Source organism: Castor canadensis, chromosome 1 (assembly GCF_047511655.1).
Source record: "Castor canadensis chromosome 1, mCasCan1.hap1v2, whole genome shotgun sequence".
NCBI lineage: Eukaryota > Metazoa > Chordata > Mammalia > Rodentia > Castoridae > Castor > Castor canadensis.
In genome coordinates this window covers 185180366-185202997 of record NC_133386.1, presented here as the reverse complement: position 1 = coordinate 185202997, position 22632 = coordinate 185180366, and the positions used below count along the sequence as shown (strand labels likewise).

At 32.9% G+C, this 22632-nt stretch overlaps 2 pseudogenes; both read right to left on the bottom strand.

The window, feature by feature from the left end:
• Positions 1–3717: 3717 nt before the first annotated feature.
• On the bottom strand, positions 3718–4664 carry LOC109676227 (olfactory receptor 4A16-like; annotated as a pseudogene).
• An 8313-nt stretch (positions 4665–12977) lies between these two features.
• On the bottom strand, positions 12978–13888 carry LOC141413760 (olfactory receptor 4A16-like; annotated as a pseudogene).
• Positions 13889–22632: the final 8744 nt, after the last annotated feature.

Sequence of the window (22632 nt, the reverse complement as noted above, 5' to 3'; positions counted from 1 at the left end):
TTTCAGTTGATTTTTCCCTAGCAAGAGAGGAATCAAGAGAGTATGAATAATCTGGGAAGTGAAGGTAGAGGAAGAAGTGAAGAAAGTATCCCCCACCAAATAATGATCAAATCTATGATTGGATATTTTACACGATGCCAGAAAAGAGTGTGACACACAGGAAGATTGAAGGAAATAGGATCTAAAGACTTGACATGTTACTTGACCTCATTGGGTCTCATAATCTTATATAAAATGGCATAAACTTATCTAATAATATTTGTTCATGTGTTAAAAGAGTTAAAAATATGTAAAAGACCTGGCAATATATATGCCTCATACTTATCCTTAACAATAGTTCACTCAGCTCATTCACTTATTAATGCCTAATATTTTCACAGAATAAAATGTGTAATTTAAACCAAGCATCCTTACATATCAAAACCAGTATTGTTTATCCTATGGATTTTTAGGAAAAAACATACAATACTTTCAGATTATTTTAATTTAAGGAAAAAAATAATCACATGGCAGCAGTTTTTATGAAAGACTAATAGGTACTAAGAAACTTCTTAACATCTCTTAAAATTGTTTCCAAACCAGCAAGAATCCAACAATTGAGAATGACAGGCTTGCTTGAATCTCTTCCTTCAATTTCTGTACCTTCCAAGTTTCATATTGACAGTTATAATTCGTCTCATTAAACTTCTCACTCCTCCACTGAGCAATTGGTACATCCTAAGACACAATCTTTGGTTACAGTTACCTCTTCAAATCATCCTTTTTGTCTTAGTTTGGAAGTGACATTTTCGCAATAGTTTTCTGATCTTTATTTCTGGCTTACTTCACTTCTTGTCTAATCATAAAACAATCATTTAGTCAGAAGTCTCTGTTTAATTCTTAGCAGTAACTACAAATGATCATTTTAATACATTGTTGCTGATTATGTCATCTTCCAGGCCTAGACTGTGGGAAAATGCTATAGTTTGAGATATTTATGTGCAATATAGAATACAGAACACACAATCACACCACAAATCAGGTGGTTTCATGATCTGCCATCACTATATATTTAAATCAGCTGCAGATGACCAGTGAGTTTGAGAAAAATTACATTTGTGAAAATGATCTTTCCTTACAGTGCTGTAGTCAAAGAAGCATTGATTTGTATGTAAGTATACATACAATACCTTAAATGACCTGATGTCTTTCATGTACATGGAGGAGTTTTGCTGCCAAAAATGTTGCTACATGTGATAGGCAGCTAAAATCAAGTTGAATTTATCCTTCACTGACAGTTTGAATTATTACTGTTTTCTTTTGCATTAATAATCGTAGGATATCAATTTATTTGAATTCAGTAAATCACAACAGAATCAGAACAGGGAAATACATTACTACTGTAAACAAATAAATTACTTCTCTATAGTCATAAACATACCATAAACAACTGTGTAGTTTGAAGAAAGTAGATTGAGAGATCAAAGACCTTTATGAGAATTTTGTAGATGAAATTCTTAGACCTATAACCTGAGGAAAGTATAACTTAAAACTCTCGTGGCTTCAGTCTGCTTCTTTGCATATTGGTGACAGTAGCATTCGAATTAGCAGCTTAATACATGGATCAAATAACCTAACTGAAGTGAATGTGTCTAGTAGATAATAAAATATTCATTTAATATAAGTTTATCTATCTGTCTATATGACACTACAGACAAGTAGCTTTGCAAATTTATATGTCTTTTGGTAAGCTGAAATAAATGATTATCTAATCTTATTGCTGAAAATGGTTCCTTAATATTGGTAACAGGGAAATGTTTTCATCTATATATTTTTTAAAAGCCTGTGAGGCATGAAGATATTTATAGAAATATAATTAAACCCTTAACTTTGCACAATTAGTATGTGATAAATAAATAAAGATAAAAATAACTCTGATCAAGATAATTAACATAAAGAAAAAGAAGAAACAGTGACTAGATTTAATTAAAATATAAATGGAAAAAAGTAGATTATGTATTCTCACCACAAAATAACTGAAAACTATGTGAGGTCATACCAAGTAATACTTATGTAAATTAGCTTGATTCTTGATTCGGCCATCCCACAAAGTATGTGTATTTCATATAGATAGATAGATAGATAGAAACATAGATGGTGAGAAAGAGAGAGAGAGCGAGAGAATAGATAGATGATATCTATTTGTAAATATATATACTTACTTGTCAGTTAAAAAAAGACATTAAACTGAAATAAAAATGCAGTCAAAACAGGTCCAGTCCATCAAATAAAATAATACTATAAAAATAATGAATTTACAAAACATATACAGTACACACAATTTCTAAAGAACACCAATATTTGTGTAATAATTGGTAATGTGGGAAATTAGCAAAAGACATATATATTTCACAGAAGAGTAGACAAAATAGACGTTTGTTAAAAAGATGCACAACTTTGATATCAATACATATTGCAAAAGAGCAATACATTTTGCAAAAGTCACAAAAGAGCAGTCTTGTACATCACATAACATAGTGCTAACAAATTGTATAGTAAAAGAGTTATTATATAGTACTGATGTAAGTGCAAATTTTAAACAGTATTAGGGAAAAGTTCAATTATCTGTAAAAGTGTATATATCAACATCCTATTTAGCATAAAAGTATGTTTTTCACTTAGAAAATCTTACAAAGCATAGAAAGACTTTCTTTCTTTCCATTTGCAAGAAAGGCAATTCTATCCCCTTTACTTAGTGATTCTCCAAGACAGTTGCAACTTTGGAAAACTGGGTTTTGTATAATATGGAGAAACAAAATGTTTAAACCAAAAATAATCATTTTAAGTCTGTAAGTAAAGTATTTAAGTTGAATACAACTTTTAGAGAATGTGATATATATGCACAGAAATACATTTCTTTACCTCAATGTTGTGAAAACAAAATTTACTTATTCACCAAAGAATGGCAAAATAATGCACATGGTAAACCAGTGAGGATCATCACACATCACAAAACTGACCACTTCAGAGGTCTCAATTTGTTTTTGTGTGTTGTGTTTTGTTTTATTTTATTCATGGAGACAAAATCTCACTCTATTTCCTAGGCTACACTAGAAATCTCTATGTAGTGCAGGCTGAACAGGAATTCACTATCCCACCTCAGCCTTTGAAGTGTTGGAATTATAGTCATAAGCTACCATACATAACACTGCTAATGTCTTGAACCAATATTAATTGCCAGTTAATCTCATGAACTGAAAAGGCAGCCAAATTTATTTAAAAGTAAAAGTGATTTTAAGAAAAACTATATAATATAGCTTTAGAAAGTTGCTATGCTAAAAAAAATGAATATTAAAAATCAGTCCTTTGGTGCTAAAAAATTTATCCAAGTAGTAGACAAATTGACATCTCAATAATTTTAGTAATACTGAGGTTTCAAATTTGCTTGTTTTTTACTTTCAAAAACATTTTCTTCCTAGGCCCATTTCACTCTAAATTGTAAAAAAAATAAAGCTACAAGGTGAGCTTTGTTTTGGTCTTTCAATAAGACAAATACCAGTACCTTTTTAAATCATTTTCCCTGTTTCTCTTTAAGACTGACCATAAACTCAAAAGTAAGGTACTCTTTGATTGGCTTTCAAAAAATAAAGGGAAGTATTCCTACACAATGTGTTTAGTTGGATCATCTTTTGTTAGAAATTATGCCCTGATTGTTGCTTTAAAATGAAAAAAAAGTGCTCACTGTGGAAGATTCATTCTTACTCTGTTTGTAACTAATTTATTAAGCCAGAGTTTTTTCGTAGCAGTTTTAATCTCTGAATATCTCAAGGTATATATTAAAGGATTCAGCATAGGAGTGATGACTGTAAAAACCACACTTACGGATTTATCAATGGGAAAGTTGGAAACTGGTCCTACATAGATGAAAATACAGGGAACAAAAAAAGGACAAGCACTGTGATGTGTGAGCTGCAGGTTGACAGGGCTTTGCACCTCCCTTCCTGACTGTGAGTTTTAAGAGAATTTAAGATGAATTCATAGGATATTAAGAGAAGGACAAAAATGACCACACAGATTGCTCCACCATTGGCAACCACAGTGAGGCCTATGAAGTAGGTGTCAGTGCAGGCAAGTTTCAACAATGGGTACATATCACAGATGAAGTGGTCAATGACATTGGGACCACAGAAGGGAAGATTGTACACAAAGACAAGTTGAACAACAGAGTGCACAAAACCTCCAACCCAGGCCAACACCAACAGGAGAATACAAACCTGTCGATTCATGATGATCAAATAGTGCAGTGGCTTACAGATGGCCACATAGCGATCATAGGCCATCACCACAAGAAGGAACACCTCAGCACCACCAAGTAAATGCTCTATAAAGAGCTGGCCCATGCAGGCATAGAAGGAAATGGTCTTTTTATCACAGAGTAAGTCTATGATCATCTTGGGTGAAGTAGCAGTGGAATAAACGGCATCCATGAGTGACAGATAGGCAAGAAAGAAGTACATTGGGGAGCCCAAGGAGGGGCTGGCAATGACAGTCACCAAAATGAGCATATTGCCCACCATTGTCACAATGTAGATGAGTAAAAACATGGTGAATAATGCTTTTTGCCCATCAGAGTCCTGAATAAAGCCCATGAGGACAAATTCTGTGACATTGTTACTCGGTCCCATTTATTCTTCTCCAGTGTTTGCTTCAGATATGAGAGATCAGAATAGGACCTGCAAGGAAATTGTGAATAGAACCATGAAGCCAGTCTGTCATGGAGCACGTCTCCATCCACATTTTCTAATGTGACAAAACTACATTGAACACCTAGTGTCTATTGAGTTCGTCTTCCAAGAAGCCCCATTGATCTTCTCATTACTATTTTATTTCTCGTCATATGAGTTTGTTTGGGGCTTAGAGATTCATGGCTCTAGTTCTACATCTTAGTTCTAGTCTAAAGAGTAGAATAGCCAATCACCAAACAGTCATATATACACTTAATAAGTCCTGAATTAAAATACGTCTTTTCTTAACACAGAAGTCAACAATAATAACCAAATATAGGGTTCCTGCTTTCAACAAACTGACTGTCTAATTGTGGCAATTACCTGTATAAGCAACCACAGCATCAATTTTGAATTGTTAGTATTTGTTGAGAATAGTTTTGCAATATGATTTTTATATCACCAAAAATAGCACCTCTTCTGAATAACACCTCTTCTCAGAGAATACAGCTGCATCAAACTGCATATTAGGTAGTCAGTCATTCTCCAAAGGATCTTTTGTTTTTCTGAATTGCTCAATAAGTCCCAAAAAAATAGTCTTTAAATTATATTAAATAACTACAAAAGTTTTTTACACATTTCTTCCTGGAGAAGTTATTCATTATAATTCTGTCAGCTTTTTCAGGAACTATAATTCTGTCAATTGCATCCTTGCTTATACCAATTTCATAACACATTTATACTCATTAACCTAATTTTCAGCAAAAAAATTTAACTAAACAAAACAAACTCATGACTTGGTAACCAACTACTCCATTAGTAGCTCCTATGATTTTTAGAACTCAGGATAAGATGGGTAGTGAAGATGAAGAAAATAGAAGCTGAAAAGAGAACTAGTAAGTAGTAAGGCATGTCTTTTATATACATAAATTCCTAGCTCTAGTGCTCAAAAATAGAAATTCAGTCTCCACATTAAAAAATAGCATAATCAAGGGAAAAGAATAATGGTAATTACAAATATGTTTCAATTTGCACATGAAAAGATAAAGTGATTGGTTTAGGTGACCTCAGAAACCTTTACAATCCAACTATCAACAAAACTACTAGTGCAATCCTACCTTACTATTCTGATTATGTTTTCCTGGATTTATATTTTATAATCAAATAGCAATTTCCAAGTTCATTGCTATAATTTGAATATTTTCTATTTATTAGCCAATAGTAAATAGGATGTGATCGCTACAGTGACCAAATGACAACACCAAGTTTCTGTATCAGTGTGCACCAAGATGGAACCCAAGGCATTCCCAGAGAAAGAGAGAAGCAGCACAGTTGTGTGGACTCTGGAGTCACAGTACTTGAGTTGCACTCCCAGGTTATTCCCATCCCATATATATGACCTTATGTAACTCTATGTACATCTGTTTCATGATTTTTACCATAGGGATACCCATAGCATCTACTTGTTAGGGCTGTTTTTACTACATATAAAGTACTACAACACTGCTGGGCAACTTGAAAAATCTAAATAAATGATAACTGTCATCAACATTAATATTTCACTGTGTGCATTTGGTTAGAATAAATCATCAGGATCATGGTGTATTTAATAAGAATTATAAAAATGCTCCAGGATATCAAGCGTACTATAATTGTAACTCACAAAGCTCTTTTGAGGCATAATATACAGTTTTACCTATTGGGAAATATCTCTCTTATTAAACTAAGTAAAAGTTATATTTACCTATGAGGAGATACATCTTGACTGGAAGCCAGCAAGCATTTTCCATGCATAGGAATTTGGTAGTGGAGGAGGACAAGTGCGGAGAGCTTGAGATTTCTTTAGGAGCTGGCTGTGATAAGCATCCTTCTGGTTTTATTCACATAACAACTTTTGTCTGATTCAGAAGATAGCTCATTCTGAAGATGCAGACAGATGAAGGAACAACCAAGTATTCTATGTCCAGTTCTCTTTGTCATCTCTCATACTTTCAATGTTCATTCCCATCAATTACCAGTGCTGGTTTTGACCGGTTTGTATATCCTATTGGGCAGCTTTCATATTTATATAATAGAATAAACATTGAGTATTTAAACATAGTTTAAAGTCATTTAAAATTTAATGTTATAGAAATTTATGACTATAACCATGCTTTCAACTTTAGCCTTTACTTTTCTAGAACAAGAATTAATATAGTTGTTTAAGAACATGAACTTTTCCAAACATAATAAAATAGTAACCAAAATAATGCACATAGTAGTTTATAGTAATAATTTTATTAATATATCTAAGTTATAGTAAACATGGGTTCTCTAATAAATGTATTAACATGTTTTCTGGGATTACGTAAACTCCTGCATCAACCTTATAGAAAACAATAGACATTTGTTGCTTTACAGTCTATCACACTTCATACACTACATAATTTTGAATTTCTAAACCAATTAACTCTGTAGATAAAATATTAGGGAAAACAGAATCACACAATTAGCTAATAAACTAATTTTATTTGATATCTGTGTAGCATATATTGCTGGTAAACTGAGAAAAGAGACTATAAACAACTAACAATTATAATATTAAAACCAAGTATATTTTGTACAATCAAATTAATTTGTACGTTCTGCTTGTTTCACTTGCCCAATTCAGATACCTCCAATGAGAATATATGATGTTTAGGATGCTAGTTATAGTTCAATATATCAAAGAAATTTCACCTAATACCCATTGTCATTTGTTTTATGAACTCACAAACTGGGTCTTGTCCTGAGTCTGGAAAATTAATGCTTCTTTCATTCAGGGTAACTAGATACCTCATGTTACTATGTGTGATCACAGAACACAAGATAGTGTAAGACTGATTGGTGGATGTACCAATAGCTCCAGTTGGCTACTGTTTCCATGTTTCAACACTGGTTTCCCTTTTATTAAGCCTTTCAGAGCAGCATGAAATTATCAAAGTACATGCCTGAGGTATAAAGATATTTAAATATGAACATTAACTGTATAAATACAGTTGGATATTCTCACCTATTAGGAAACTTACTTCATGGAAAAACAAATTATGCTTACATGATTAAGGAAAACTGACCTAATAAAAGGATATTAACCTGGCCAAGTCCATTATTTGATAGCAAAAATAAACAAACAAAAAATTAAACAACACTAAAATTGGTAAAAGAAGTTTTGCTTTACTTGGTCAGTTGTAGAAAAACAACATCTTTAATTTAAGGGTTTATGTTAATATTTAAGTGCTTACCTCTTCTCTGTACCTACGAAGGCAAAGACTGGTATTTGATTTCTTGGAAAAGCTGATAATGGAGATTTCTCACAAGTAAAAGCAGAGCTCTTCAAATTTTCTGTCATTCAAGTAACATCTTTCGAAGTAAGGTGTCTTCCTTTGTAATTAAAAATGTGTATCTATATATTCCCAGTCTCATTCAGAAAATGGAGACTTACAAACTTCTGTAAGCAATACGGACATAACAAGAAAATGAAATATACTCAAGTCTAGATACCAACTGAAGAGCTACTCCAAGAAGGGTAGAATCTAACTTTTCAAAAACCATTTAGGTAATTTTAACAAGGAAATAATTCTTACATCTATCTGTGCAGATACAGTCTATTAATTTAGGCATCATCACTAATTTAAATGAAAGAAACTGTAACATCATTATTGATGAGTTTAGTAGAATATTTGGAACAAATTCAAATGCCGTACTCTCTCATAAACAAGTTTATATCCTTGAACAATCCCTAAAGGAAAAAAGGCTTGGATCATGCCAAGAAAGAGTAGCAAACTGCCAAATTAATGTTTTAACCATGCCAAAGGAGGAAGTAGCACCAGTCCCCTTACCTTACCACATACCAGCAAAGGACTGCCTTATGCTGCCTGTAAGACAGACTGCCCAAGAATCCCTGAGGATCAGAGGCTGAGTGCATGAAACTAGAGTTTCTAGTAGTTAATGTTCTAATCCTTGAAAAACAGGCAATCACAATTTTGCATTATTTTGGAGGCTTTTTATCAAGTCCTGAATTTCCATCAGATGGAATTGTAGTGACTATCATTCTATTAATTCAATAACTTAACTTTAATTACTAATGAAATAATTATTTCTATAAGGAATAATGTTTTTCCAACAAATGAACAGTGTCTAAGTCTTCCCACTCTTACTCACTTATCATAGCTTGCCTTCAGCTATTCTGAACATATGTCATAGTATGCATAGATATATATTGGATCTTTGGTGTCATAAGTGCTTAGACAGAGGGTCACAAAAATACCTATGTATCAGAGGTTGTCTACAACAGCCCATATTAATTTGTTCCAGTAAAAAATACATTGAACTTATTAACTGATTTTGATGCTGTCTCCAAATATTCTGTATTATACAGACATTCTATAGCCAATATCTACTGGCAAACTAGAACATTAACAAAGAGAATATGTATACATTTTCTCTAAAATAAAAAAAAATCACTTGTTCCAAAAAAGAGCAACCAGAAGATATAGGAAAATTTAAAATATATGTGTTTAAGAATACTTAAAGCCATCAAGAAAGAAAAGCTGTAGCTTTAATATTTTGTAGGAAATTCAGAAAATTAAACCTTGACTTCAGGTCTCTTTTCTCAAAGATATGGAATGATTCTAAAAGCCACAAATGAAAGTGTAAAAATTGGAATGGAACTTTCTATAAATGCTTTATCCTGAGGGACACAAATGAAATTCATGGACTGCCAATGAGAAGCATCCTCTATAAACAACTAGGCTTATGCTCCAGACCCACAGAAGGCTTTTCTCTTGAAGTAGCAATGTTAGACAGTATCATAATTGTTTGACTGTTAAGGGAGACTAGGGGAGGAGAGAAAGAAGGACAGAATGATACAGAGTGAATAATATGTTCAATATTATTATGTTACATCTGTGTAGGAACAAAGTATAGAAAAATTCACTGAAAACTGTTGAACAGTACAGGTTAGAGAAAAAGTGCAAGGAAATGTAATAGAGGTAGGTAGACTGATTAAATCACAATAAATTTACAGATGAAATACCAAAGCAAAACCCCACTGAACAATGAACAGACACTTACACAATGAAAGACAGGAATGTAAAAACAGGTCATAATGAATAGAGGGCACAGTTGGAAGGGGGAGGGTAAATGAACAGGGTAAAGGGGGGTGAATATGATTGATGTACTTTCTACACATGCATGAATATGGAGCACTGAAACCTGTGAAAGTCATTTTAAGAAAGGGAAGGAAGAAGAGGGAGAACAATGGAGGAGATGAACCAAAGTGGGGTATATTGTACTCATATATGGAAATGTCACAAAGAAACCTCCTATACAACTATTATATACTAATAAAAATGTTTTTTAAAAGTCCTGAAAGGAACTCAAACCCAGTTTGAATTGTCCAATTTCTTGATTGAGTTGAGATTATGAAGTCATTTAACTTCTTGAGAACTTTCTTCCAGCTAGAAACACAAGAAATGTTCTCTTAAAAGAAAAGAAACACTTAAAAAAGTCTTGAGCTGTCTCTAGAAGTTTTTCCACAGAAACACTGACAATCAAGAAAATATTTTAAAAGTATAAAGCCAGAAACTCTTGGCTCATGCCTATAATCCTAGCTACTCAGGAAGAGAGTTCAGGAGGGTCACTATTGGAAGCCAGTCTGGGCAAATAGTTTGAAGACCATATCTCAGAAAAACCCTTCACAAAAAAAGGCTGGTAGAGTGGCTCAAGGCGTATGTCTTTAGTTCAAAACCAAGCACTGTAAAAAATTTAAAAAAAAAGTATACATGACAAACCAAGATTTAAAAGCAACAGCAACTAAAACAGAAATTGATGATATGGATAAAAGGAGCTGTACAGTAGATATACTGAAGTCACAAGATGGGAATATATTCAATTTTGAAGATTAAAACACTAAAATATACAGTAACTGAAATTAAGACCTCAATGTTTGTATTTAATAGTAGATTAATAGCAGACAAATCAAGATTTAGTGAGTTGGAAGAAATATTACAAAAGAATATGCATACAAAAAAGAAAGAAACGAAATAAATTCAGGGAATAGTACTAAAGAAGTAAAAAAGACAGTGTAAAACATTTTTAAAAGACTAGAGACATAGCACAGTGATAGAGCAGTACTTGCCTAGCACACAAAGGCCAAAAATTTTATTTCCAGGACTAAGATAAGTAATTAAGCACAATCAATTAATTGATTAATAAAAATAACCTGAATATATTTAATTTAATTATAATTTCAGAAGGAGAATATGTAAAATATATGAAGATATGATTAACTTTTCTCTAGCATTTGAAAGATAATAGTCTGTAAATTCATGAGATGTTAAATTTTCAAGAATACAATGTTAAAATTAGTTTTGCAAAAGTATAAGTAAGCACAACACAACCAAAAGACAAAAGGAAATCTAATACTAAAGGTATATTGCATTCAGGAAAATAATGCTAAGAATGACAATCTACTTCTGAACAGCAAGTGGTGAAAACCAAAGTTTAAGAAATAAATAGTCAATACTAAATGAAAATTAATATCAATATAGAATTAACCATTAATTTAACACCTTACAGAAATGAGGCAAAATGTGCTTAACCAAGCCATGCTTTCTAGAAATCTACAGAATGATATTCAGGATGAGGAAAATAATCTGAAATATAAAAATGCAATGTAAAAATGTATTCAGGCTGAGTAGGAAGCTCAGATGTACAAGACCTGATTAGCATACGCAGGCACTGAATTAGATTCTGAAGAAAAGGAAATGGAAACAAGTAGGAAGAGGAATTGTGGAAATGAGCCAAAATGTGCATTAGTACTATAATACTACACAACATTAATAAGAAGATGTTGGATTTAAATTCAAATGAATATCAACTAATTTTTAAAATATAAATTTTCCTTATTTTAAAAAACAAAAACAGCCTTAGTAAAGAATATATTAAATAGGATAAAAAATATGAAAATAAAATAGTGGAATAAATTACAAATATCGTGGAACTGTTATTCAATGCTGGTATGAGTGCAATTCATAAGACAGCTTACAGAAAATGCAATCATCTATAAATCATCTATAAAAGCAAATGCTTAAATACACTATTTATATGAAAGAATTTTCCTCATTTGGAAGGAAAAGTCTTACAAAGAACAGCAGATGTTCCATTCACAAGGAAAGCAATACTATCTTTGGCTTTTCAGTAACACTCTAAGATGGCTGCAACTGAGGAACATGGGGTTTTTGCATAATATTAAGAAGCAAAATTTTATTTATGCAAAATCAAATCATTTTAAGCACATTAGTAAAGTATTTGAGTTGAATACAACTTTTAGGGAATGTAATGCTTATGCTTAATGACACATTTATTTACTCAGTATCCTGAGGACAAAATAGAAAGTGTTACTCTTCAAAGAATGGCAAAAATGTATGTCATAATTACAGGGAGAATCACAAAATGCCTTTAGAAGTAGAAATAGATGGTTGTCTAAAACAAAGTATCCAGATTCTCACCAAATCAACCACATCTCATAGAACAAAGCTGTTCACTGTCAATGTTTCATTTTGTCATGTTGCATTGTGTTATGTTGTGTTGTGTTGTGTTTTAGGATTCAGGATCTCACTATGAAGCACAGGTTGAACTTGAACTCACAATCTGCATGCCTCTACTTTCCAAGGGCCTTAATTACAGGTGTTAGCCAATTTGCAAGGTACTGCTAATGTCTTTAACCAAATATAGTATCATCTGTTATCCAAATTTCATGAATAGAAAATGCATATCTATTGATCTAAAAAAGGTAATCTTAAAACAAAAATGTATAGTGCAGCTGCAGAAAGGTGACATGCTGATACAATAATAATCATTAATATTTAAAATCACTCTTTTGGTAACAAAAATTAATCTAAGTATTAAATTATTTACCAGTAATTTGAGTATTGATGAGTTTTCAAAAAGTAGTTTGTTTTCTATTTAAAAAAGATTCATTTAAAGTCTCTTATATTAAATTAAAATTTTAAGTTGTCAATATAAATTTAAAATAATAGCTTCAAGGTGAGTTTGTATTTTTTTACTTAGAATAGGACAAATACATGTACATCCTAGTAGTCTACAAGATTGGTACTAACTTCAAAAGATAATTTTCTCTTTGATGGTTTTGTAAAAACAAATAGAATTCTAGAAAACAAATTGAGTTGAAAATCTCCTATTTGGTTAGAATTTACTATATGTTTGCTGATTCAAAAGTAATAACAATTGTATTCAGTATGGGGGATATATTCTTATTCTACCTTTAGTTAACTTTCTACACCAGAGTTTTTTTCATTGCATGTTTCATTTCTGAATTTCTCAAGATATATAGTAAAGGATTCATCATAGGAGTAATAACTCTAAAAACCACATTTATGGATTTATCAGTGGGAAAGTTGAAAACAGGTCTAACATACATGAAAATACAGGGAACAAAAAAGAGGACAACCACTGTGATGTGTGAGCTGCATGTTGATAGGGTTTTGAGCCTTCCTTCCAGACTGTGGGTTTTCAAAGAGTTCAGGATGATACCATAGGAAATTAGGAGAAGGATAAATAACACCATACGAAACGCACCACCATTGGCAACCACAGTGAAGCCTATGAAGTAGGTGTCTGTGCAAGCAATTTCTAGCAATGGGTACATGTCACAGATGAAGTGATCAATGACATTAGGCGCACAGAAAGGGAGACTATACACAAAGATAATTTGCATGACAGTGTGCAAAACCTCCAGTCCGGGCCACTAAAAACAAGAGGATGCAAACTCTTCTATACATGATGGTCAGATAGTGCAGTGGCTTACAGATAGCCACATAATGATCATAAGCCATCATCACCCAGAAGAAAAACTTCAGCATCACCAAAACAGTGTGGTATAAAGAGTTGGTCCATGCAAACTGGAAAGGAAATAGACTTTTTCTCAAAGAGTAAATCTATGGTCATCTTGGGTGAAATAGCAGTGGAATACATGGCAACCATGAGTGACACATAGGCAAGGAGAAAGTACATTGGGGAGTCCAAGGAGGGGCTGGCAAGAACAGTAACACAATGAGCAGGTTGCCCACGATTGTCACAATGTACCTGAGTAAAAACAAGACAAATAATCCTTTTTGTCCATCAGCATTGTGAGTAACATCCATTTACATTGGAAAGCCAAGCAGCTAGCTCTTTGAGTTATTTTTTTATTACATGTAGCATGACTACAGCACTTCTGTGCATCTGAAAAATCTAAATAATTGATATCTGATGCTAGTGTTTTGAATGTTTCCCTGTGAATATTGCATCAGAATAAATTACTAGTATCTCTATCAATTTAATAGGAATTAAAAATGTGGTTCTGAATATAAAGAATATTATACCTTTAACTCATAAAGCACCTTTGGAAGAAATGAAAGAATTATATCTCTTAGGAAATAATTGTTTCCTTGAAAATATGTATACTATTTACCTCTGAAGAAATACATTTTACTGGAATCCAACAAGTGGATTACATGTACTGGGATTTAGTACTGGAAAAGGACACAGGCAAAGAGATTCTGAGATTTCCTTACAATCCAACTGTAATGACCTTTCTACATCTCTCATTCACATTCTGCTTTCAACAGATTCAGATGATTGGTCATTCTGAAAGCTGCAGAGTGATAGAGGCACAACCTGGGGAAGAACACAGGACTATAAAGTAGTCTAGTATAATTCGCATTCATGCTATATCTTACTTTCTGCTGCTTATTCTCCTCAATCAGGTTTTGATTAGGATACATATTCCATTGGCAAGTTTAATTATTTATATAATAGGGAAAAAGAAGAGGATTTGAGCTATTATTTATAGCTTGAGTTATTAAAGATTTAATGCTATAAAAACTGACAATAGTATTATGTGGCTTTTCAACTAAAACCATTAAGTTAATATTTGTCAAATAAATTAATAAAAGTCCTTAATAACAGAGTTTTTCAAAACATGAAACAATAATAAAAAAATCACATATAATACTTTACAGTAATAACTTTATGAATATCTGTAAGCTATACTAAATAAAGTCCATCAACCAGAATGGTTTTCTCTATGGATACTAACATGTTTGTTTGAATCATCTTTAAGTTACACATAAGCATCCAGAACGTAATAGACAGTTGTTTATTTACATGTTATCACAAATGGTTTCTTATGTAATATTGAATTTTCTTATTCAACTATATCTTCAGCATTTAAAACCCTTTGCTAACACATTATGCAATTATAATATCCCAGAAAACATGGTTATAAATTTATTTGCTTATTTATTATAAGTGTAATATATGTTAGTCATTATTTATAAAAAAAGACAATAAACACCTATCAAGACTACTACTAATGGGGGGAGAGAGAGGGGACAGAGTGTGTGGTAAGGGAAGGGGTGGGGGCAAGGGGGAGAAAGGACCCAAGCCTTATATGCACATATGAATAATAAAAGAAAAAGAAAAAAAGAAAAGACTACTACTAAGCCTAACTGCACTTTGTATGTTCTAACTAATTTCTGAGTTTATTAGCTTCATTCCCACAATTCAGATGTTGCTGGTGAGCATGCATGATTTATGATATTGATTATAGCTATCACAGGAATTTTTATCCTAGCATACACTATCATTTGCTTTATGAAGTCACATCTTGGATTTTATCCTAGGCCTGGAAAATCATTGCTTCTTTCATTTGTTGTAATTAGATATTTTACTATGGATAATCACAGAATACAAGATTATGTAAAGTTGATGAATGGACATACAAATAGCTCCGATTGGCTACAGTTTCCATATTTTCACACAGTTGTCCCTTTACTTTAATCTTTCAGAAGAGTGTAAGAGTACTCAAGGTTGATGATTAAGATATAAAGATATTTAAATAATAACATTTATTATTTAAATAAGGATAGTTGAATATTCTCACCTGCTGAAAAATTTTCTCCTGGAAAAACAATGATTCTATGTTTATATGGCTATGTAAAAATTGACCTGATTAGTGAAACCTAACATGGCCAAGTACTTCATCTTGGGCCGAATTTGAGTTTTCAAAAATCACCTGAGTCATTCTACCAGGAAAATAATTCTTCCGTTTATAAGTGTAAATACAATCTATGAGTTTTACATCATCACTAATTTACATGAAGAGACTGTAAGGTTGTATTAGATTAGTTAATTAGAATAATTGGAAGAAATTAAAACAGAATAATCTCTTGTGAATAAGTTTCTTGCTTTGAACGATCCCTAGAGGAAAAGATTTGGATCTTGCAAAGAAAGAGAAGATGACTGCCAAATGATATGGAAAATGTATAATTTGAAATGACAGCTTCTAAAGTACCTTGACTAATAATGTATTAGTTTCACATTAGGAAATATGTAATTTAAATATGATATTTAAACAAGGTCAAAAGAGGAAGCAGCCCCTGTCCCCCTTCCTTAACAACATCCCAGCAAAGGACAGCCTTATGCTGACTGTGGGACAGACTCTGCCTAAGAACCTCTAAGGATCAGAAAAAGAAGGCTTGCACCTGGAGCTTCTTATAGTTAATGTTGTAACTAGAGTCCCTTACAGCTGATATTCTAATTCTTGAAACGACAAGTGATCACAGCTTTATATTTTCAGTTGGAGTTGACACTTTCTACCAAAGCTTGAATTTGTTTCAGGTACAATTATAATTATCTTCATTCCACTAATTCAATTCCTTAATTATAATTATTTATTAATCAAATAATTGTTTCTACAGAAGCATTGATTGTTTAACAATCAGTCAAGAACAAGACAGGGCTGTTTGCTTTCTCCACTCCTATTCAATATAGTTTTGGAATTCCTAGCCAGAGCAATAAAAAAAGAGCAAGAAATCAAAGGGATTCAAATAGGGAAGGGAGAAGTCAAACTATCCCTATTTGCAAATGATATGATTCTATACTTTTGAGACCCTTAAAATGCTACCAAAAAACTATTAGAAACCATAAACTTTTTGAGCAATGTAGCAGGATACAAAATTTACAGAAATCAGTAGCCTTCAATTGGAGAAGGGGACTAGGAATTAGAGAAAAGGTTAGTTCAAGAAGAATCAACTTAGAAAGTAACACATATGTACATGGAAACAATACTAGGAATCTCCCTATATAGCTATCCTTACCTCAACTAGCAAAACCCCTGGTCCTCAATAATGTTTGTACTCTCTCTTCAACAAAATTAGATATAAGGGCAAAACAGTTCCTGGTTGGAAGCGAGGGGGTGGGAGTGTGAGGGAAGAGATGGGGGAAAGTGAGGCAGTGGGGGGAAGGAGGGAGTAATGACCCAATCATTGTATGCACATATGAATAAAGGAAATTTAAAAAAAAGAAAAAAGAAATCAACAGCCTTCCAATATACCAACAATGAAATGACAGAGAAAGAAGTTAGGTAAACAATCCCATTTACAATAGCCTCAAAAACAATAAAGTTCCTTGGAATAAATTTAATGAGCGAAACCAAAGACCTTTTTAATGAAAACTATAAAACACTGAAGAGAGAAATCGAAGAAAAAATCAGATGATAGAAAGACCTTCCAGGCTCATTGATCTGTAGAATCAACATTGTGAAAATAAGCAATCTACATGTTCAGTGTAACAAAAGCAATCTACATGTTCAACACAATCCTTACAAAAATTACAATGATATTTTAAACAGAAATGAAAGAATCAGTCTTGAAATATATATGGAAACACAAAAGACCTTGAATAGACAAAACAATTCTGAGCAAAAAGTCCAATGCTGGAGGCATCACAATACCCAACATCAAAATATACTACCAAGCCATAACAAAAACAGACAGAAAGACCAATGGGTCAGAATAAAAGTTCCAGACATACACTGAAGCATCTATAGCCAATTAATCTTCCACAAAGGAGCTGAAAACACACAATAGGGAAAAAACAGTCTCCATCAAATGCTGTTGGAAAGACTTGATATCCACATATAGAATATTGAAACTTGATCCCCACCTTTCTCTCTGTACCAAAATAAACTCAAAATGGAAAAAAAGCCTTAATATAAAGCCTAGAACTTCTAAACTCCAAGAAGCAGCAGCAAATTCACTGGAACAGATAGATAGAGGGAAAACTTTCGAAACAGAATTCAAAAGCCTGACCTTCTAAGAGAAAGAATGAACAAATGGGACTGTGTCAAATGAAAGAGCTTCTGCTCAGAAAAGAAAACAGTCACCAGAATGGGAGACAACCCACAGAATGGGAGAAAATCTTTGCTAGCTACTCATCTGATGATGGACTAATATCCAGAATCTATAGAGAATTCAAATAACTCAGCCCCCAAAGAATCTACACTCCAATGAAGAAATGAACACATGAATTAAACAGGGAATTCTCAAAGGAAAAGCCACAAATGGCCAGGAAATACATGAAGAAGTCTTCAACTTCCCTGGTTATGAAAGAGATGCAAATCAAAACAACACTTAGATTTATCTGACTTTATCAAGGGCCATAACAACAACAAATGTTGCTGAGGGTGTGGCGAAACAGGAAATCATAGACTGTTGGTGGGAATGCAAATTAGTACAACCACTATGGAAAGTAGTATGGAGAATCCTCAAAAAGCTAAAGATAGAACTGCCATATGATCCACTGATACCCCTCTGGGGCATTTACCCCAAAAAATGTAAGGGTACAATAGAGACACCTGTACACCTATGTTCATCCCAGCACTATTCATAATAGCCAACCTTTGCAAACAGCCCAGGTACCATACAATTGATGAGTGGATAAAGAAAATATTTTACATATATATACATATATACATATATATATGTGCCATGGAGTATTACTCAGCCATAAGGTATAATGACATGTGGTTTGAAGGTAAATGAGTTACAATTGGAGGACATAATGCTAAGTGAATTAAGCTAAATTCAGAAAGACAAAGGCTGCACGTTTTATCTCATATGTGGAAGATAGATCCAAAGATAAACATATACACCAAAACAATCATGATCATATACAAACTCAGATATAGAACATGTTTGTAATAGTGGAACTACTTTCTGGGACTTGGGGAAAGAGGGAAAGGAAAAGAGAATGATACAGCATGTATCATTGGTATTATAAGTGCTTGTGGTTAAATAAATACCAATCTGAACCAACTAAAGTTCTTTAACAGGTGACGGAGTCTACTAAGAATGTCTGTTTCAATTAACCAAACAAATCCAAATATAATATATATTTTTGTAAGATAAATACTAATACTGTGCATCTCTTAATTGTTTAAGTGGTAAGATATGTATGAACATACTTTAATTGTAACCAATTTTCTGACATAATTGTAGATACTGTGAGATAAATTATGAATGGAAAATGGAAAATCAATAGATGCATAATGTACAATTTCCTCTGTCCCTTCTCATTGAATTCAAAGAACCACTACTGTTTTCTGTTTATCTGACTGTTTATCTGAATGAAAACATTCAGATGGTGTCCACAACAACCCGGAATCAGAATTTACTTGTGACATTAAGAAAAATAAATGAAACTATTAACTGATGTGGATGCTCCCTCCTAATATGCCACAGTTCACAGTAATTCTCTATAATCCATATCTATTGCCAAATTGATAACACTAGCAATAGAAAAATAAAAAATGCAGACTTGAAAAGAACATTAATATTTAAACACACACACAATTTTATTTGCCTTTGAAAAATTTTAAACACTTACAATCTTGGATTCTGAATTTGTGTGATACTTCCAGGGTCCCTTGATCCACTGGGCAACGCAGACAGGGAAGCACAGAGAATTTTCCAGATAATCTGACTTAGAAACATGACCCAGAGCAAGGGAAGGCTTGATTCAGCATAGTCAGGACTAAACAATTCATAAGGCCAACAAGCCTTTGATGGTTGACCAACAAATGCAGTGATATAGAACACTGTTATAAAAGTCAGCATTTTTATTCTGAGAGAGTATAAAGTTTGTCAAGTCCAAAGCACTCAGGTATTTTTTGAATAAAAATGTTATTGCATATATTTAAGGTGTAACATCATGTTATCATAATGTATATAAAATAAAAGGTTGTTATAATAAAAAATTTAATATAGTCATCATCTCACATAGTTATCCACATTTTCTCATAATGGCAAGAACTATTATAATATACTCACTTAAGAAAAAGCCTGAAAACAATACACTATTATTTATTGTAGTCCTTATGCTGTGTATTAGATTTTTTGCTTGCTCATTCTATCCATTTTCTACTTTTTATCCTTTGACGTACATTTCCCAATTTCCTCCCCCGTAACACCAATTATAGTTCCATGATACCAACTGTTTTGTTGTTTTTCTGTGCATACTTCATTTTTATTCTTTTCTAGATTTCATAAACAAGTGTTATCATTCAATATATTTCTTTATGTATCTAACTTATATTACTTAGAATAATCTCTAGGTCCATTTGTGTGTGCAAATGGCAGAATCTCCTCTTTTTTAGTACATACACATGCACACACACATATGTAGACATATAGTTTATTTCCATATCTTAGATATTGTGAATATGCTGGAATGAGCAAGAAAGTGCAGTTATATTTATTTGATTTTTATTTCCTTTCCTTTTAATATATCCCGAGAAGAATAGGATGTCTTTGGCCTAGTTTCTGAAGGTCACCACTTTGACATATGCAAGAATGACCTGTAATCATGGGAAAATAATTCATACATTCTACCATGCCAAACAAAACTACAAATATAATGGGTACTATTGTACTATAACACATGAAGAACTGCTTCAGTGAATTTTGGGAAACATTTGCTAGGGCCAAGAATCAGCATTTACCTTAAGAAGCAATAAAAGAAGAGTAAGCTAAACCTAGGTAAGTAAAACTAGGACTTCATAATTATTAAAAGTCAATCGAAAAGAAAAAATAAAGGTTCAAATAACCAAGAGTTGTTGTTTTTAATAAAATTAATTTTACCTTAGTGATAGAAAGAGGTAAAAACCCAAACTACCGATGTCAGAACTAAAGCACACATACCTGCAAACTTAAGAATTTGGAAAAGTTGGGTAGGATAAAAGAAAAATATACCCTTCTGAAAATGAACCAAAAATAATTTTTAAAGCTAAATACTCCCAGATCTTTCCAAATAAGTAATTAGTTTCATTTAAAAACATGATCGTAGAATAGAATCTCTTAAAGAATCTACAGAAGTCTGGGGACATCACTCAAGGGGTAAAGTGCCTGCCAAGCAAGAGCAATTCCCTGAGTACCATCGCCAGTACTACTCTCCCATCCAAAAAAATATGTATATACATATATATATATGTGTGTGTGTGTGTGTATTACATATATATATATATATATATATATATAGAGAGAGAGAGAGAGAGAGAGAGAGAGAGAGAGATTACTGGAAAACAGTGAGTGAACTACGAAACTTTGTATAACTCCAAAGGCAAAAAATTCAGGTGGATTTATATGTACTAGCATCAATAGCAAATAGAAATTTTAAAAACCTGAACTCTTCGCTGGGCATCAGCTGCTCATGCCTGCAATCCTGGCTATTCAGGAGGAAGAGATCAGGAGTATTGAGGATCAAACCCAGCCCTGGCAAATAGTTAGCAAGACCGTTTATTGAAAAGCCCATCACAAAAGAAGAGCTGGTGAAGTGGCTCAAAGTGTAGCCCCTGAGTTCAAACCCCTGTACTGCGCACATACACAAAAAACTGAACCTTTTATAATGGCATCTGAAAACATAAATACTAAGAAACACATGAGCAAGATCCCTAAACTACTAAAAATACCAAAACTTTTAAAAAATTAGTATTTAAAAATCTTCATAAATCTATGCAATGTATATAGGTCTGTAGCTCTAATTCAGCCTGTCTAAAATTCTAAGTACCCTTTTTTGGAGAGGTCCATAATTGTTTGACATGCTGCTCTGCAATGTGACTTTGTCACTCTCCCATCAAGGTTCATCATGTATTTTTGCATCATCTCAAATCTGATATGGTCGTGTGACTGCTTTGACCAATAGATCTTAGACATGACACCATGTTTCTTCTGGACATAGCTCTTCAGTGAAGTACTTTCTCCCCATATGATCTCTAAGTACCCAGGAAAGTCTCACTCTCAACTAAAGAGAATCTATTATCCTGCTTCTAAATAGACAGGGAAAGGGAACAAGTGGATCCCTTGTAGTCATCACTCCCAACATACAATGAATGTGAAATGAGCTGTCTTAAACCCTATGGACTTCCCAGTTATCAGTTGAATTATACAGAGCATCTTCAGGCCATTCTGCACAAGCAGAAGAAATATTTAGTTAACTTCTCCCTAAATTCCCAGCCCATGAAATTTTGAGGAAAACTAAACTGATGGTCACTTTAAGTCCCCTAAAACATGGTCTTATATCATACAAAAGAGATATGGGTGGAACCTCAAAGTGCAGTTGCTTCAAAATAAAAATTAAGATATTGACCTATGTGCTGAGTTGAGTACAAACTAAGGTTTTATTGGATAGTGAGCTATGAGTGGTCACATAATATCCATATAAAGTTGAACACAGATCCAAATGTGTGGTCAGATGAAGATTGCTATGAGACAACATAAAGACTATGTATGGTCAAAAATAGCCTCTCTAAATCTGAATATACATCTTTTACTATGATGTTGAGGATTGTACTTCAATTCATAAAAGAAAAAGCCCTGAGTCCTCTCTGATGAGTACCTTAATAATATTATTCAAATGTAAATAAGAGAATGCTCTTTCGTGGGTACCGGTGACTGAACATAGGGCTTCCTGAATGCTAGGCAAGGACTCTACCACTTTGACCCATGCTCCCACCCCTTTGGTTTGCACATTGTTTTTGAAATGTGGTTTTGCTAATTTCACCTGACGT